The following is a 16,974-nucleotide window of genomic DNA, read 5'->3' as shown; positions in this document are numbered from 1 at the left end:
AGAATCATCCAGATGTTCATTTGCAAACTTCAGACGGGCCTGTACATGTGCCTTCTTGAGCAGGGGGACCTTGCGGGCACTGCAGGATTTTAATCCATTACGGCGTTATGTGTTACCATTGGTTTTCTTGGTGACTGTGGTCCCAGCTGCCTTGAGATCATTAACAAGTTCCCCCCGTGTAGTTTTTGGCTGAGCTCTCACCTTCCTCAGGATCAAGGATACCCCACGAGGTGAGATTTTGCATGGAGCCCCAGATCGATGTCGATTGACAGTCATTTTGTATGTCTTCCATTTTCTTACTATTGCACCAACAGTTGTCTCCTTCTCACCCAGCGTCTTACTTATGGTTTTGTAGCCCATTCCAGCCTTCTGCAGGGCTATGATCTTGTCCCTGACATCCTTAGAAAGCTCTTTGGTCTTGCCCATGTTGTAGAGGTTAGAGTCAGACTGATTAATTGAGTCTGTGGACAGGAGTCTTTTATACAGGTGACCATTTAAGTCAGCTGTCTTTAATGCAGGCACCAAGTTGATTTGGAGCATGTAACTGGTCTGGAGGAAGCTGAACTCTTAATGGTTGGTAGGGGATCAAATACTTATTTCTCTGTGCACAATGCAAATAAATATATATAATTTTGACAATGTGATTTTCTTTTTTTTTTTTTTTATATATATAATCTATCTCTCACTGGTAAAATTAACCTAGCCTAAAAATTCTAGACTGTTCATGTCTTTGACAGTGGGCAAACTTACAAAATCAACAAGGGATCAAATACTTATATACTTCACTGTACACATTTGTGAGTGATGATACATTTTGGAGTATTATTATATACATAAGTATATATTTTGTACAATAATATTGGGGATATATATCTATTTTTGTAGTTGTGTCATTATATACTGCTCCCAGGCATTGTATTCATACATATCAAACCTGCTGTGTCCCCCATTGTCCTACTACTCTTTTGATTTTAATTGTCTGTGTGCAGCTGTTCTTGTTTTTAATGGATTATTAATAAAGATATTTATATTCTCATTTTGTTATCATTTGATTTTTGAACTATGGTTATAGAGATTGGTTGTACACTGTAGATATTGCCTCATAGAGCCCCCTGTAGATAAAGCCCCTGTAGATAATGCCACTCACACTGCTAAAGGGATGTCCACTACTGTACAACTGATGACCTCTCCACCGGATAGGTCATCAGTATATGATCTGTGGGGCTCTGACATCCGGACCCCGCACCGTTAAGCCCGATCCGGCTACCTCCGAGCACCGGCCGTACATGCCGGAAGCAGTTGGCTGCGGCCATGGAATAGCGGCCGAGCTGCATTACAGTTCAAGTGAATAGGAGCAGAGCTGCAGTTCTGCAGCACGGCTGCTATTACCATGTATGGAGCCAACTGCTTCCGGCACCGTACATCGCATAATGGGCAATAACATCCGGTGCCCGCAGACCACCAGAGCGGCTGATCGGTGCAGGATCTGGATGTCAGAACCGCACTGATGATATACTGATGACCTATCCAATGGATAGGTCATCAGTTGTCCGGTAGTGGACAACCCATTTAACTAAAAAACAAACGTTACATACTCACCTGATCACATTCCGGTGCTGCCCTCTAGCAATGCAGGCCTGCTCTCCAATGAGCAGGTCTGCTGGAGCTGAACAATGCAAGCAGAGTGATGACGTCATCGCATCACCTGCGTCATTGAAAAGCGCTGAATGGCATGGCAAGAAACTAATGTACAGTACATACATTCATTACACGCTACACATACACTATACACATACAGTACATACATATTACATAGTTACATAGTTACATAGTTTGTACGGTTGAAAAAAGACACATGTCCATCAAGTTCAACCAAGGGATGGGAAAGGGGAAGTAAAACATTTCTACAGATAGGAGCTAATATTTTTTTGTTCTAGGAAATTATCTAAGCATTTTTTAAAGCCATCTACTGTCGCTGCTGTGTCCAGCTCCTGCGGTAGTCTATTCCATAAATTTACCGTTCTCACAGTAAAGAAGGCATGTCGCCTCTGCAGGTTGAACCTTTCTTTTTCCAGACGGAGGGTGTGCCCCCTTGTTTTTTGAGGGGGTTTTACATGGAACAGGATTTCACCATATTTTTTGTATGTGCCATTCATATATTTATATAAGTTAATCAAGTCCCCCCTTAGTCGTCTTTTTTCAAGGCTAAATAGGATTAGTTCTTTTAATCTTTCCTCATAACTTAGATTCTCCATGCCCCTTATTAGCTTTGTTGCTCTTCTTTTTAATTTTTTCCAACTCCAGGGCATCCTTTCTATGAACTGGAGCCCAGAACTGAACTGCATATTCTAGATGAGGCCTCACTAATGCTTTGCAAAGTGGTAATATTACATCCCTGTCCCGTGAGCCCATGCCTCTTTTAATACACAACAATATCTTGCTGGCCTTTGAAGCAGCTGATTGACATTGCATGCTGTTATTTAGTTTATGATTTACAAGTACACCCAGATCCTTCTCAACAAGTGACTTCCCCAGTGCAGCTCCCCCTAGGACATATGATGCATGCAGGTTGTTCGTACCCAGGTGCATAACTTTACATTTATCTACATTAAACTTAATTTGCCAAGTGGACGCCCAAACACTCAGTTTGTTAAATCCGCTTGCAATTCACAAACATCTTCCATAGTCTGAACTATATTACATAGCTTGGTGTTATCTGCAAAAATAGAAATAGTGCTATTAATCCTATCCTCTAGATCATTAATAAATAAGTTGAATAATAGTGGCCCCAGCACAGAACCCTGGGTTACACCCCTTATAACCGGGGACCATTCAGAGTAGGAATCATTGACCACAACTCTCTGGATACGGTCCTTGAGCCAATTCTCAATCCAATTACAAACTATACTTTCTAAACCTATAGTCCTTAATTTACCCATTAGACTTCTATGGGGGACAGTGTCAAATGCCTTTGCAAAGTCCAAAAACACTATATTCAAAGCGGCCCCTCTGTCTAGGCTTCTGCTCACCTCTTCATAAAAACAAATCAGGTTGGTTTGACAGCTTCTTTCCTTAGTAAAACCGTGCTGGCTGTCACTTATAATACTATTTATCGTCACATAATTCTGTATATAGTCCCTCAATAGCCCCTCAAACATTTTCCCCACAATTGATGTTAAGCTTACTGGTCTATAATTACCCGGCGAAGACCTAGAGCCCTTTTTGAAAATAGGCACCACATTTGCCCTGCGCCAGTCCCTTGGCACTATACCAGTCACAAGAGAATCTCTAAATATTATGAAGAGGGGGACATAAATAACTGAACTAAGCTCCTTAAGCACTCTAGGGTGTAACCTATCTGGTCCCGGGGCCTTGTGTACGTTTATTTAATTTAATTTAGCTTGCACCATATCTACATTCATCCAATTCAGTATATCAACTGATATATTAACAGCACTGGCAGAGGCTACATTAGCTGCTCTTTCTTCTGTTGTATATACAGAGCGGAAGAACCCATTTAGTAACTCTGCCTTCTCTTGATCCCCTGTGACCAACTCCCCATTACCACTATCTAGGGGTCCTACATGTTCAGACCTTGGCTTTTTTGCATTTATATTGCATTAATACACACATACAGCACATACATACATTACAAGCTACACATACAATATACACATTTCAGTACATACCTGCAATACACACATACTGTACATACATACATGACACGCTACACATACACTATACACATACAGTACATACATTACACACATACATTACACGCTAAACATACGCTATACACATACAGTACATACATACAATACACACATACAGTACATAAATACATACATTACACGCTACACAAACACTATACACATACAGTATATACATACAATACACACATATAGTACATACATACATTACATGCTACACATACACTATACACATACAGTACATACATACAATACACACATACAGTACATACATACATTACATGCTAGACATACACTATATACTACAATACATACATTACACACTACACTATACACATACAGTACATACATTACACACTAGACATACACTTTACACATACAGTACATAAATGACACACTACACATACACTATACACATGCAGTACATAAATTACACACTAGACATACACTATACACATACAGTACATACATACACTACAATACATACATTACACACTACACTATACACATACAGTACATACATTACACGCTAGCCATACACTATACACATACAGTACATACATACATACATACATACATATATGCATACATACATTATACACACTTACCTTTTGTGCAGGCTGCTGCCTATATAGATCTTTTCTTTCTGTGATGGGAGACTCCAGAGAAAGCCACTAGCAAGCGTTGGTGAGTCCATCATGGCAGGATTTCCCTTCAGATGCAGAGCAGACACCCTGCTCGCCTCCCTCTCTGTCCCGACACTGATCAGGATTGTATTACAATGGTGATAGGAGAGTGGAGAGCAGCGGGAGTCGGGGGGGGGGGGGGTTATTAAGGTGGCACTAGAGAGATGTGATGTTCTTAAGGAGGCAGGAATTCTTGCAGCTGCTAAGTGGAGGGAACCTCGGGCAGCAGCTTGTAATACCGCCCCCGCTGAGACTCTGCAGGGTGCCACATGAGGCCTGAGGCTCAACTCGCCTCATGATGGATGCGGCCCTGCTAGTAGCATAGGGAAGTGACGTAATGTATATTATTGCAGAAATTAATTCAGCTTCCCTGGTGGTCTAGGATAGTGAATGGGTTAATTAGTTACTGTATCTAGTGGTTTACTCCCCTCACCTCCAGCAATGTTTGAAAGGAAGACAAATGCAAGATGCTCATCACATCCATGTTTCCGTTCCCTGTCCTGCACTGATCACAGCTATTAGTGCAAGGTAGGGTCAGAGAAGAGGATGTGGCAGTGACTGAAGAGATGGCCAGTTGTGTGTGATTAAGAAGACAAAACACAATTTGCCTATAAGGCAACTAACCCTATTTTCCACACTACTAACAGAAGGTAATGAGTTGTTCTATTCACATAATTCCTAATAATGAAAATAACCTTTATTAAAGGCATGTAGCCTACATTCTAAAAACAGCCCATGAGCCCATAAATTTTATCACTCATATAGAAGTAATGGTCAGTCTCTGCTAACAGCAGTATAATTAATATAATGTTTATACTAGAGGGACGAGTCTACAGATCACTATCCCAGAATTGATTCTGGGATAGCATTCAACATTCAACAAAGCCCCCCCCCCCCAACATGTTTCGCCGAGATGGAATCCTCATGGGTACAATGGGGCAATGGCACTCTACACAATCACTATGCAGAGCTAAGAGAAATAGGAGACTTTTGACTATCTGTATTATCTCCCTTTACTCCATTCCTAGTCCATTACCTCTGTTTCCTTTATAGCCCACTTACTTTGTATTGTTCACAATATGCAGACACTCCAGTCCTTCACACACCACAGGAGTTACATACAACCCTCACAGATACTTAAATATATAACAATACTTTACTCATAACATAGAAGTGACAAAGCAATATAAATTACATCAAGATACAATACATTACATAGAGAACAGAACCTCAAACAGCTGCCTCCTTTTCCTACATTCCCTGGGCGCTTTGCGCATGTGACTAGTAATGTGTATGTATATATAATATAAATCCAGGTCCCAACAATATAGGGTCCTCTGGTACTACACCTTTAACCAAAGCCACATAGAACTCCTGACCATTAGTACATGTACATATAGACTCATGCAAAAACAGCATATACATATTCCTAAAATATCTCCATGTACATATATAAAGTCTGCTGTAATAATATTATACTTATATTTATATAAATACACAGAAAGCACACATATGATATAACTTAGCTTGTTTCTGATGTTAAGTGCTGATCGTCCAGGGCTGGCAGGAAAAGAAATAGAGACCCAGAACTTCACATGGCCTGTATGTTCCTATCCCTAAGTTGAATCCACCCACTCCATTGACTTAAGACCACCCATATACCTACCAATGTGTATCTGTACAGTATAGGTAAATCTAATCCCAGTATGCTCAGCTGTCTCTACATCCAGTTTAAAATGGCTCCTACCTATACTGAGGTCCATTGTACTGCTAATAAGGCAGTAGATAAGAATCTATGACCAAATGGCTTCTGAGCATACTGATACCTCAATTGGTGGAAACCACCCTAACAATATCAGTATAAACTATATCTATTTATCAGGTAAATTTTATGTGGTCATAAGACAGAATGTCTGGATGGGAACAATATTCTCACGTAACAATAGTCGTGTGTAATGCCCTTCCATCTTGTTAACAAAGACAGTAGAAAGGAAGGGGGGCAGAAAAATAAGAGTAATAATGACTGCAGGATTTCAAGGTTTATTTGTAGCCTTTTTTCACAAAGACACATACAGCTGGTCTACATAGGAGCTACATATACAAAACAGTAGGATATTGTTAATAAAGACTATTTGCAAGGTTGCTTCATTTTTTATGTTTAAGATGTATTGACAACCAGACCTGCGTACCTGAAAGAAACTGAGGAGGATCCCGTCTTCTAGTATCTGCTTTTTTCTTCATGCAGTCAACTGCCAGCAGAATAGAAGATCGGGTCTGTTGCCATATTTGCAGAAAGTCCCTGAAGGTCGAGTCAGCTGCAGGCACCTTGGACATAGTAGAGATGGGAAGAGGTATTCGAGGATGTTGGCCGTAGACTATGAAGAACGGGCTGGAGGTGGTGGACTCACTAGTATGGTTATTATAGGATAATTCTGCCCATGGGAGCAGCTGCACCCAGTCATTATGTCACCTGGAAACATAGTGACGTAGATAGTTCTCCATAATTTGGTTAATCCTCTCGACTTGCCCATTGGACTGGGGATGATAGGTCGAAGAGAAGTCCAACTTTACATGGAGGAGGCCGCAGAGTGCTCTCCAAACCTTCGAGGTGAACTGGACCCTTCGATCCGAGACAATATGCAGAGGCAAGCCCTGCAGACGAAAGATGTGTTGTATGAAGAGGTCAGCCAGCTGAGCAGCAGAAGGCAGACCAGTCAGGGGAACAAAATGAGCTATTTTAGAGAACTGATCCACCACCACCCAGATCACACTGCATCCCACAGAGAGAGGCAGATCTGTGACAAAGTCCATAGCAACATGCCGCCAGGGGGCATTGGGCACAGGCAGTGGTTGGAGCAGACCGGTTGGTCTGGAGTGGGCAACTTTGTTTGCTGCACACACCGTACAGGAGGAGACAAAGTCTGTGACGTCTTTAGGCAGCGTGGGCCGCCAGAACTGACGGGAAATTAGGGCTCGGGTCTTACAGGCACCCGCGTGACCTGCCAGCTTGGAACTGTGACCCCAGCGAAGGATTCTTCCTCTGTCTGACAGACGTACAATAGTTCTTCCTGGAGGAATTTCACTAACCTGCAGAGGGCTAACAGAATAGATGCAGGAAGGGTCGATAATATTCTGTGGGGACTCCACAGTGTCCTCTGTTTCAAATGACAAGACGTAGACAAGGGATCAGCCCTCACATTCTTGTCGGCAGGTCAGTAGTGGACTTCGAACTGGAACCGAGCAAAGAACAACGACCACCTGGCTTGACGAGGGTTCAACCATTGAGCCGTCTGTAAATAGGTCAGATTCTTGTGATCCATGAAGACCAGGATAGGATGGACTGCGCCTTCCAGTAGATGTCTCCACTCCTGCAGGGCCTGCTTGATGGCTAGTAACTCCCGATCCCCAATCGAGTAGTTGCGCTCTGCGGAAGAAAACAGTTTGGAATAGAAGCCACATATCAGTCTTGTCTTTAGAACCTGACAACCAAAAACGAACAACAAAGGGACATAGCCCTTAGAATGATAGTCAACTATATAATATAGAAAAATGAACATTCTTTATTTAGAAATGATACAACAAATATCACAGAATATAAAACACGAATGGACCACATAAGGAGATAAAGACAGTGCGGTCAGATGAAAAAGACCATAAACGTACAGAGTCAGCCAACCTAGGGAAGTCAAAAACCGCTCAAATGACCCACAGGGAAATGATCGTGCATGTGGAATGGCAATGCCCAGATGTATAGAGAAATGAGGAGAAAATGACTATGCACCTAATGAGGAATATCTATACATCAAATAGGTATGAGTGGGCTATAGAGAATCTCAGCACAAAACCAGGGCAGGGATGGTGAAGCAGGGTAAACCTGTAGTAGTACATGGAAAGACAGAAATAATGTCATGCAGCAAACCAAAATGTACACATACCCTGAGACATGGTGGGGAGCGGAACAGACGACCCAAAGGGAAGGATGAAAGATGCCTCGACGCGCGTTTCGCCAAGCAGACCGCCTTCGTCTGTTTTATATTCTGTGATATTTGTTGTATCATTTCTAAATAAAGATTGTTCATTTTTCTATATTATATAGTTGACTATCATTCTAAGTTATGTCCCTTTGTTGTTCGCTTTTGGTTGTCTACTTGTATTAAGGGACCCCTTTTCATGCCATTGCTTTGGTTCGAGGTTTGTGTAGGTTTTTCAATTTGTCTTTAGAACCTCTCTGGCACAACAGTGCACCCGCACCAACAGAGGAAGCGTCCACTTCTCAAGAAAACTGTAGATGGTGAAGAATGGTGAAGAATAGAGGCTGATGTAAAGGCTTTTTTTTTAAGGTCTCAAATGCGGTTTCTGCCTCCGGAGTCCACATTTTGGCATTCATACCCTTTTTTGTGAGGGTAGAGATGGGGGCTGTCAATGACGAGAAGTTTTGAATGAACAGCTGGTAGAAGTTGGCGAATCCCAGGAAGCGTTGTATGGCCCTTAAGCCTTGGGGGTGTGGCCACTCCAGGACAGCTTTTACCTTCTCAGGGTCCATCTTGAGGCTCTGATCAGAGATTAGATAACCCAGGAAGGGAAGAGATCTTTTTTCAAACATGCACTTCTCCAGCTTGGCATAAAGATGATTCTCCCTTAAAGAAAGCAACACCTGGCGGACATGACTCTGATGAGTTACCGGATCTGGGTAAAAAAATCAAAATGTCATCGAGATACACCACAACACAGAGATAGAGGAGATCACGAAACATGTCAATGACAAATTCTTGAAACACCGCAGGGGCGTTACACAGGCTGAAGGGCATAACTAGGTATTCATAGTACCCATCACGTGTATTAAATGCGGTCTTCCACTCATCACCCTGACGAATCCGAATCAGGTTGTAGGCCCCCTGCAAGTCCAGTTTAGAAAAGAAAATTCCACCAGTATGCGATCAAACAGTTCCGAAGTCAAAGTCAATGGGTACCTGTTCTTCACCGTGATCCGATTGAGGCCCTGGTAGTCAATGCAGAGTCGGAGGGATCCATCCTTCTTCTTGACAAAGAAGAACCCAGCTCCGGCCGGGGATGAGGACTTACGAATGAAGCCCCTTTCCAGATTCTCCTTGATGTAGGTCGAGATAGACAGAGTCTCTGGCAGGGAGATAGGGTATACTCTACTGCGAGGAGGAGATGAATCAGGAAACAAGTCAATCGGACAATCATATGCTCGATGTGGCGGCAAGGTCTCCGCTTCCTTTTTATTGAAAACATCAGAGAACATAGAGAAACAAGAAGGAAACCCTGCCAATGACTGATGCGGCGAAGACTATGGTGAATGGATATGACCCAGACAGCGGTCGAGACACTTGGGACCCCACTGGAGAACCTCTCCAGAGTTCCAATCCAGGACTGGGGCGTGAAAACGGAGCCAAGGCAAACCCAGCAGCTCGAGGTTGACGGCCTTGGGCAGGACAAACAGGGAGATGAGCTCAGTATGAAGACCTCCCACTTGAAGTCTCAAAGGCTTGGTCACAGACGAAACTGGGTCAGGCAATTGCAGTCCATCTACCGAGGCGACAATCAACGGCCTTTCCAGGTGGACAGTGGGCAACTGGAGAAGATCCACAAGGTCTTGACGGATGAAATTAGCTGCATAGCCAGAGTCCAGGTAGGCAGAGACCGGATGGGGTTTCTCGCCAACAATGATGGTCACGGGAATAAACAGTTTGGAGGAGAGTTCTCGATTAAATGCAGTGGCGCCCAGGGTTGTCTCTCCAACCAAACCTAGGCGTTGGGCTTTTTGGCTTTTGTGGACACAGACGCACGACATGGCCAGCGAGGCCGCAATTTAGACAGAGTCCAGAGGTGCCCCTGTGCTGTTTCTCTTGTACAGACAATTTTAGGCGATCCACCTGCATTGGAACCTCGGGCAAGGCAGTAAAGGACGGCAAGAACGGTTGCTGGAAGTTGGGCACCAATCTAGGAAGCTGTCTCTCCTGTCGAACCTCATGAGATCTCTGCCTGAGCCTTATATCCACCCGGGTAGCCAGCAGAATCAGGTCATACAAGGCAATTGGTAGATTTCAGGCAGCAAGTTCGTCCTTGATCTCGGGCGATAGGCCATGCCAGAAGGATGCTACCAAGGCCTCATTGTTCCAGGACTGTTCTCCTGCCAGGGTCCGGAACTGGATGGTGTATTCGCCACGGAGGTGTCCTCTTGGCGCAGGTTGAAGATAGCAGTAGCTGCCAACGAGACTCGTCCTCGCTCCACAAAAACAGTACGGAACAACCGCACAAACCCCTAATTGTCTTGAGTCTCAGGTCCCTGACGTTCCCGGATTGGGTTCGCCCATGCCAGGGCCTTGCCAGCAAGTAGAGACACGATGAATGTGATCTTGGTTCCGTCCAACGGAAATGCTTAGGCGTGGAGGATAAAATGGATATAGCATTGGTTCAGAAATCCCCTGCACGTACTTGCGTCTCCATGGAACTGAGAAGGTAATGGCAGCGAGAACCAAGGATCCGAACCGGGACCGCCAGGAGGTGTAGCAGGAAGGTCGGTCGGAGGAGCTTGCATAGAAGCAGGAAGGGATGCAGCTAGCGCCCCTAGCTGCTGCGCCATGGAGTCCACTGCCACAAGAAGTTGATTCTGTCTTGCTCGGAGATCCTGCAGTTCTGCCTGCATGGCTTGGGAGGGTGACATGCCCTTAAATTGACCAGTTGAGTCCATGGCCTGAGCATACTGTCACGGTGCGGGGTATGAACCCACTGGGCCATACCGCATAGTGGGATGGCAGCTGGCCAAACAGGTATGGTACAGAGTCTATAGTCCATAAAGGTTACCTGAGCCAATGTAGACAGTAGCAATGCAGGCTCGGCTGGCACCAGGCGACAGGTAGACGTCAGGCGTGGAGTAGCAGAGCAGGCATGGAAATGCAGCACAGCACGACAACAGCTCAGCACGGCAGTAGATCAGGATAGCACTGGATAACACGGGAAACAGGATACAGGATACAGGTCCGGGGAACACTGGGAAGCTGGAAGACACTTAGGAGACCATTTGCAAGACAGACTTTGGGAAAGAACAACAATGCTCAGGCGAGGATCAGAAGGGCGGTGGCCTTCTTATAGTCCAGGACATCATGTGAGTTGATGATGATGATTTTCATGCGCGCTGGCCCTTTAAGAGCAGGAACGAGCGCACACACTCTGTGCGGCAGTCTTGATACCCGAAAGTGAGTGCCGGCACCTCACAGGGGGACGACGCAGCACAGCAGCAGGATGTCCATGGCCGCGGTCGTCGAGGGGTAAGTTAGAACAACGGACCGTGGCCATAGACGTTACAGTAATAAGAGTCAAGATTACTTCGTTATTTTTTAACTTTTAACTTTAACAATTTATATATTTTTTTAATTTAATCCTATTAGATCACTTTTACTTACAAATTACTACACTGGAATTAGACTATTCCAATGATTCTCCAGAGCGTAGAGCTGTTCTAGATGCAACTTTAGGCCTTATTCGCAGCGCATTTGTGCCCTACATTTAGTGTGTATGCCAGGGGAGCTGTCATAGGGCACCATTAGCCTAATGGAGGCTTGGTATACGTCAGTATACCATTTTTTATGCATGGAAGAGCGTGATAAGCTTTGCTATTACATACATCTGGATCCTGTAAAAAAAAAAAAAGTATGCTTTTTTTAATCTGGTAGCTTATAGGTAACAGAGGCATACGTCACAGGCATATGTTAAACGTATACGTCATAAGCTTTTCAATAGATTTTGATGACGTATACGTTAAATGGATGCTATAATAGCCCATAGACTATTATGACATCCGTTTAACTTATATGTAATGAAAAGGTAATGACGTATATAGAAAATGAGTGCCATAATAGTCTATGAGTAAAGGATGCGATTGTTAGGCTTTTGTCACAGCCTATGTTTAATTTATATGTTGGGAATAAGGCTTTGTTCACATCTGCGTCAGGGCTCTGTTCAGGCGTTCCGCCTGAGCTTTCTGTCAGAACAGAACCCTGACTGGAACAAATTGAAACCATAGGTTTCCCTTTGCATCACAATCAAATTCAATGGTGACGGATCTGGTGCAAATGGTTTCCGTTTGTCGTTTGTCTCAGTTGTGCAAGGCTTCCGTTGTTTTGACAGAATCAAAACCGTAGTCGTCTACGCTATTCATGGTTTCATGGATATGCTGTTCATGGGTTCCCCTGATTATCTTGACTTTTTCAATGACTTTTCAATCGCTTTGTTGTGTGATATCACGCTACTGCAAGTTAACAGAGTCAAGATAAAGATGGCTACATCCGTATGTGATAAATAGAGATTGGGGAATGTTCACTTCTCTGTGTGTGCAGTGTATAGAAGACATGAACACAGTTGGGCTATACCAACTAGCTCAGGGAGAACTGAGAATTAGACATAGAGACTGCAATGATATAATGTCCAGAAATAGTGTTATTCTTCATGTACACACATATGACAGTTTATTCTGAAATGTTAACGGAGAAGTTAGGTATGATTTAAGCTGCAATCACTTAGAGTCTAGATCTCATGTGCACAACCATATATAAAAAATAATGTATGGGTACTGTATTTGGTCAACTTCATTCCTTATGAGATCTGCATAGGTACCATGTAAATACTACTGCAAGTTGCTCTTACTGGGGTTTCTCATAAATCCATACACAAACATCTGATTGTTCAGTCTCATTTGACATCTATAGGGAAAAATATATGTCTATAAGAAAATCCAACGTAGATTGGCAAGATTTTTTTTTTCATTCTGCATTAGGTCTGCATATAAAAAACCTCTGTGCAAAATACAGCATCACACAGAGGTACAGAACCCACCAAAGGATAACAAAGCAGTGTACTGTGCAGCACTGAAATGGATCCTTAATACTCTCATGTTCATTGGGCCGCAGTCTAGAATCTACCTCCTGTCTGATGCTCAGGCTGCTGCTCGGGGCCTCCCCGCACTTCACACAACCAATCAGTGGCGGATTAACATATGGGCAGCCCGAACCGCACATCGTCTTATAAAACTATTCAGCGCGCTAGCGCTGCTAACTGCCGCTACGGAGATGGGGACGAGCAGGGAATTGGCCGGGACAGGGGTAGGTAGCAGGCGTTAAGCACGTCTGCTAGTGCTTAGGACACACCTCCCTGAGAGTGCGGGCGCCGCCATTGAGTAACAGAACAGTGACGGACGGCTGTTCTGTTACTCCAAAGCTGGAAGAGAAGAGCCGGGCGGGCGGTCACCGTCGCTGAGGTTAGTACTGGCTGCCGGTTTATCCTCCTGCCTGACTGGTTCCCGACCGCCGGCTGTATTTTTACGGCCAGCGGTCAGGGTCCTTAAAACCCGAGCCATAGACTTTTTACGGCTCGGGTTTTAACTTGCTGCCCGCGCGATCGGGCAGCTGAATGTCGGGTCTCCGGCTGTCAGTGATTGCCGGGGACCCTAAGGAGAAGATAGAAGCAGCTTTCGCTGCTTCTGTCTTCTCCGATGTCTTTTTACACAGCGCTCAATGAACGCTGTGTATAGGGATAGAGACAGCAGCAACGGCGCTGTCTCTATTCCTCCCGGTGATCATGTGACTGGTCACATGATCGCCGGGTGCCGTTAGTGACAGACTGCTGCTGGGTCTTACTAGACCCAGCACAGCCCAGTTAGTGACAGCTCCAGTTACAGTGGAAAAACATGGTGTAAAAGAAAGAAAAAAAATATATAAAGTTCCCCAAAGTCTTTTTTGACCTTTGAGGGACAGACCATAGTAATAAAATAATAGTAAAGTAAAGTGCAAAAAAAATAAAATAATAAATACACATAAAATACCCACCCCAGAAAAAAACGTTCCCCCCCCCCTGCCAATCATTGTTGTAACGCTAGCGCTGACCCAATTACCCTAATATAGACATGTAATATATAAAAATTTACGGTAAACAATGACGATTACAAATAAAAGGTCTATTTTAGGGTAAAACTATGTTATTACCAAAAAAAAAATAGCTGAAACGTAAAAAAGCTTATTTTTTTACAATTATTTTCAAACTTTATAAATAAAAATTCTAAAATAGCAAAAAAGGTGTGTATAAAAACAATAAAAAAATAAACCTGCATTGTCTATGGAAAAAACGTCGCAAAACTCACGTCGTTAGCCCAAAAAGTAAAAAAGTTATAGCCATTTAACTAACGCGTGCTAAAAATTGATATACGGTGTCTGGTCCTGAAGGCTCAAAATAGCCCGGTCCTGAACTGGTTAAAGTCACTGGCCGACGCTTGGTGGGGGATTATGCAGTAAGGGGGAGGGCTAACCATCTAACTGACGGCAGCTAGCTCTATGGGGGGATAATAGTTTCCCCCCATAGAGCTCTCTTCAGTCAGTTAGACGCTCAACCCCCTTCTTGCAGTATAGTATTATTATATTCAGGCGCGCAGTGTTTGGTGCTATTATATTTAGAGGTACAGTATGTGGCACCATGATAACTTTATTTTCGTTTATAGGTGTGGAAATGTTGGAAAAGTGAGGAGATGTCTGAGTGGCAAATTCTGCAGAAATCAGTCACGGCCGGGAGAAGTCGTCATGAGCGCTGGACCGGATGGAGAAGAAAAGAGGAAAAAAACTACTAGAATCTGAGACGTCGTCACCTGTAAGTCACTAGATTTATAGAGAATCTGTCACCTCTCCTGACATGTTTATTATAGGAAATCCTTGTATTTCACAAAAAGTCTTTCTGCAGTCCAGGACTGATAGACAATTCCCCTTGTCAGGAGGATGTGTCCCAGCACAGTGTGATACTGTCAGTATGTGGGGACACAGCCCTGTGACAAGGGAAATCGTAACACTGTTAATGCTTGCCCAAAAAAGTAGTGTTAAAAATAGTTACGGCGCGGCAGGGCGGCGGTGAGTTTGGGTAACAGCCCAGGGTCCATGGTCTACTTAATCCTCCACTGCCACCAATCTAGTTGTTTATATTGTTTGGAAAGTGTTAGTTTAAGCCCATCTTAAGCCCACCAGAGGGCCACTGCTTGGTGAGAAGACTAAACAGTAGGGCCAAATTAATTTTATATGATATTGTTATAATGGTCGGAGCTTCATATTTCTGTTGAGGTTCATGTCCTGGGTCACCATAGAGATACATGATAAAATTTTGACTGCCTACAACCACCATTAGAGAAAACTTAGAAGCTTACAGAATACAGATTTATTATTGATTTATTTGAAGAGATGCAAGGGGTGTGAAACTCTATATCAAAAAGAGGGGTGCAGCTATATCGGGGGTAGTGGTAGCTGTCAAACCCTGGGCTGGGTGCCTGATGGCTCCAAAGACTCCTCTGGCGCATAAGAAGACAACCAGTATTGTAAATGGTACATTGTAGGTGGAGGATCTGTCACAGAATTTGGATTGGGGCCCAAGAGCTCCATGTTACACTTTTATTCAGAGAGAGATCCAACTCCTATAACGATATATTATGAAATTAATCACCACAGAATTTTGCACCTAAGAAGTTACAGGCTCGTATATGATTCTCAGTACAGGAGATCTGAAGACCTACTTTAAGTAATCCCTAATATATTCTTCAATAGGTGGTACCTCAGCAGTTCATCAATTTATGAAATATATAACCTAATATGAATACATAAACAGTTAAATGCCATTCATATAGAGAGAAGTGGAAACTGCTAATCTTTAAGAGTAGGAAGAGGAAAAATCTGTTTAATTGTGAAGACACATTCCATTATCTTATCTTCTGAAAGCAACATAAAGACTGTAGTGTAAATATGCAAAAGAAAGCTGAGTTATCGCTAACATAACATCCACCAGAATCTACCACTACATCACTGCGTTCTAACAATCAACCTCTTTATTTGGATTTTAGCACTTTTCCTATCTAAAAGTGTTTTGATTTCAAGTTATTCCCTATGAAATCTTCAGACAAAGCACAATTCTGATTTGAAAGGAGACATGGCTGGGTAGTTGCAGAATTGCCATATATTTACCATTCCTTTGCTTCAGTACGGGAAAAAAAATAGAGGTCACATATAAAATGACCTGCCTTAGGCGAGGTTCACATTAGCTTTAAAGGATTACTCCACTTTTTTTTTTTTATTTCCCCCTCCATTTGTACATTGATGTTTCATTGGGGTGCTGTGTGCAGAAATACTTACCGATCCGTGCATCACGTCATTTTCGGGTCCAACGCCACTCACGTGATCACATTCTGACTTGGTCTGGAATCACTGTGCCTTTGAGAAGACCGGAATTCAGGCTCTCAATGCATTCCTATGGAAGCAAGAACGAGGCTCCATAGGAATGCATTGTGATGCACCGATCGGTAATTATTTCTGCACACAGCACTCCACTGAAACACCAATGTACATATGGAGGGGGAAATAAAAAAATTGTGATGTGCTTCTTTAAGCACTACATGCGTTAGGACTGTTTGAAACATTCCGGGGAACATATGCCCAGAACTGTATGTCTATACAGTTGCATTGACTTCCAGTGCAAAAAAAATCAATACCTTTCTATATTTGTATTTAATAATGTAATCAACTGCACTTTTCAAT

Source organism: Rhinoderma darwinii, chromosome 5 (assembly GCF_050947455.1).
Source record: "Rhinoderma darwinii isolate aRhiDar2 chromosome 5, aRhiDar2.hap1, whole genome shotgun sequence".
Taxonomy (NCBI): Eukaryota; Metazoa; Chordata; class Amphibia; order Anura; family Rhinodermatidae; genus Rhinoderma; species Rhinoderma darwinii.
The sequence above is the reverse complement of the archived record's forward strand: the minus strand, read 5'-3'. Positions refer to the sequence as shown.